Consider the following 4,112-nt stretch of genomic DNA (forward strand, 5'->3'; position numbering starts at 1 on the left):
GAGAAAACTCAAAACTTCAAAGTTGTAGAACTGTGTCTTAGCTTTCCATCCTATCTGGACTCATCAAATTTTGATCTGTAATGAGGGAGATATGACAAAAATGGTACAACTGTGCAAAGCTGACAGCAAAACTCTGAATGCATTAGGCTTAACTCTTGATACACGCGGCTGTAACTCTAACGACATTGAGTTGTAACTCTGAAGATTTCATACTTGAATAGCATAAAGTCCAACTCTTAAAACGTTGATGCATAACTCTGAATGCACTTGGCAGAAATCTGGAAACATAAAGTTGTAACTCTAAATACATGGAAGAGCTATCTGATAACTCTGAATATGCTTTGCTTAAACTCACTCTAAATCTGGAAGTACATCATCAGATTTCTGTAAACACAACTCTGAAAATCTGGAAGAACTTATTCTAGCACTGTGATAAATTGATAAAAAACATCCACTAAGAACAACTAATTGCCCTTCAAGATTAGAGAACTTATATAAGTACATTGGATGGAAGATAATCTTTCATCCAATGCTAACATGAGCAGAGCAGAATGTAAAAGCATGGGCACTTGTAGAACTTGATGCAGCCAATGTGGGCCTGCTCATGTTTATGACTCTCCTCAAAGAAAAGTTCAAGAACTTGACATTAACACAGAAAAAGAGGGGTTAATAAAGATGAACTCGATCATGTAAATGGATATTACCTTCTGTTCCAAATACAACAACTCCTATTTCATCTTTACAATATGAGTTGAGTGTTCTTTAAGTTTAGAGCATGTGACTTTACGATCAAAGGAGGAAATGGTTCATAAAACTTCACTGTCTTTGTTCTTTTGAGATCCGGGAGATAGGGCTTCAAAATCGAAGAATATATCTCTTTAAAATCATAAAAAACATCCACTAAGAACATCTAATTGCCCTTCAAGATTAGAGAATGGTTGAATTAGCCTTAAGCTTAGAGTTGACTTTTGAAAGTCAAACACGTGTTTTTCTCAGCTTTTATCCAGCAGCTATCACTTGAGTTCAACACAGCTTTTGACATACAAGAAGCTTGATTTTGAGAAAACTCAAAACATCAAAGTTGTAGAACTGTGTCTTAGATTTCCATCCTATCTGGACTCATCAATTTTGGATCTGTAAGGAGGGAGATATGATCAAAATGGTACAACTGTGCAAAGCTGGCAGCAAAACTCTGGATGCATTAGGCTTAACTCTGGATACATGCGGCTGTAACTCTAAAGACATTGAGTTGTAACTCTGAAGATTTCATACTTGAATAGCATAAAGTATTATTAAACAATCTAAAGACCATTATAAACAATTTAAAGAATAACAACTGATGTGTGTTTGGAAATCCGTTAATCGCACAATTCTCTTTCCAAATCTCTGGTCAATCAAAATTTGAAGTTTAAATGATCATAAACTTCATACTTTCAATTTACAAAAAAAATTGACATCCCGTCGCATTGCGCTTATAATCTCTGTTAACATGAATGCGTTTTTTTAGAGTATATGGTAAATAAGCTTGATATAAAGGAAAACAAAGTTCCAGAAATGTGAAAGAGGGGCTAGATGAACAGTTGGGTTGGTAACTTAATATGAACACAGTCTCTATGAGCTTAAGCTCTTAGTTGGGTTGGTAACTTAATATGAATAGCTGCCATAAACAGATGTATCAGGCAGGTTCACTGCTTAAGTTTCAAAAACTCATTTTCAAGTGGTCTCTATATGTTTACATGTTGATTATGTAAATAAGAAGAATTTTTTTAAGAGATCAATTAGGATACAAGTAAGTCACATAAGCTCACTTGAGTTAAAAGATACATAGCCAAATGACCCTTAAAATAAGCTATAGCTGGTGGTATAATTTTCTTGTTGCTTAAAAAAACCAGTTCTTGTAATTGAGGATTGAACCAACAATGGAAAGAAAGCACAATAGCTCTCTTGATCAACATCCCTCCAATGAAGAAAACACAATAGCTCTCTTGTTGCGTCATTCCATAAGCCATTGAGATACTCTAACCATAATGTAAGTTTATGCAAACTATCTTTTTGGACTAAATTGTATGTTGTAATTGAATACAGTAATCGATGATACGCTCTTTATATTGTTAGTACTTTCTTTATCAGTTTACATTAGGCATATTTCAAAATATCCATGTTATACTGTCTAAATGATACAATAAATGCTTCTGTTACTCTTACCTTTGAAAGAAATTGTAGGATTTGTTATTGTGATGTAGTTCATGCATATTAAGTACTTGGGCAACCAGGAGCACAAGCTTCACGTAAGGGACTGCATTTACACGATAATTGTATTTAATACTCCACTCAAGTGTTAGTAACTTATACTAATAGGCTGTCTTTTCCATTCTCAACATTTATTCTCAAACCAACACTTTGAGGATCAAATGCTTACTCACCCACTCTGTTTTGAACATGTGATATACCAAAATGGAACTCTCAAATAAGATACACCAACATCTTTCCTGTTAGAGCTTGGACTCGACTTTGTTTCTGGGTCCGAAATGGGATATTGACCATGGTAGTAGGGATGTTATTCTCTTACTTCAGTTCTAATGTTTTAATCTTACACAAAATACGTAAACCGACATCAATGGCTACATAAATAATATTTTCTCAAAGATTGTGAGATTTATATACTAGAACCTTTAAGTAGTAACAAGTTATATAAATAACGGTACATTGTTCATCGTTTTATCTCAAGATGATAAAGAGAGAGGGTCGTATATAGAATAGTATAGCATATATACTTCCTTTTACATATTTGATGACCGAAAACAATAACTTGAGCTGTGGAAAACAGTAAAAACATGCCTTCCAATTGTGGTTCGATCTTTTTATGCTTCTCTCCCTTGCACAGTTGCTCCTGCTTATGGATGCAAATGCCATGTGATTATCCCAGATGATGTTGCAATTGAGAAGGTAACACTGATTTCAACTTCTGAACTAGAAACTTGTTGTATGTTACACTATAGACAAACTGATCAAATTGGAAGTGCTATAATTTTTCTCTGCTGTTTTACTTGTGTGTTGTCTTTTCTTATTCTTTTCATTTTTTAGCATTGTCTTTCTTATATTCAAGTTGTATCATTTTTTTTCATGTATTTTGCACGAGCCAAGGGTCTTCAAGGAAATAAGAACTCTACTCATTGGGTAGAGGTCAGGTCTGCCTACATCCCACCCTCCCATTACCTCTCATTCTGGTAGGACATATGGAGTTTGTTTTGTTTGGTTTGGTTAAAAGAAAGTCAAAATACATATCCTTTTACACCAAAATGCATATGTGAACCCCTATTACGCGATCCTTAACTCTTTTAGCACAAAGCAGATAGAAAATGCACCTCTATTACTTGAAAGTTGGAACTATTGAAGCTAATCCGCATCGTTAATCTCATCCATTATGAGGCGCTCTCAACTTTGTACCTAAATTGATCCAAATTTATGTGGTGTCTCGATTGTTCGGAAGTGGGTAATACTCAAGTATTGCAATACCAGTTCTTCTTACCTATAGGTGCTCTTGCTTTTCATTATTGTAAAGAACATGTTTTATATTTCATCTAAATGATATTTATGTACTTCAGAGTTCGAGACTAACCAGGTCAATGAGGCACTAATGTGACGATTGATCTGTTATTTAGTATAGTTTACATTTTATGAACTTCTATCATCTTATGGTTTGTATGGTGATTCAGGAAGTTGGCTTATTATCTTACCAATAATGTTTTCTTGCAGTTTCACCTTGGTTATTATTGACAAACCATTATATGACCTTCAACTTTATTTTTCCATTCGATCTTGCTAATAACATCATATTAACCTTAAACTTTATATATTAGTTGATTTGTAAAATAACCACATAAACTCATGATTCAAGGCTAAACTAATGTTTCAGAATTGTGACTCACCCGTGCTGCATCGCGCGGGTATACCACTAGTATATATATATATATAGGAGTGATCAAATAAAAACCGCCCTCATTTGTGTAAACCGTGCAAACCACCTTCATCCGTCGATTTCATTGTTTAATCTTATGAAATTTTTTCATGAAATTGTTTAATCTTGTGAAATTGTTTCATATAATACTTTT

The sequence above is a fragment of the Cynara cardunculus genome (assembly GCF_001531365.2).
Source record: "Cynara cardunculus var. scolymus isolate 2C chromosome LG 13, CcrdV1, whole genome shotgun sequence".
NCBI lineage: Eukaryota > Viridiplantae > Streptophyta > Magnoliopsida > Asterales > Asteraceae > Cynara > Cynara cardunculus.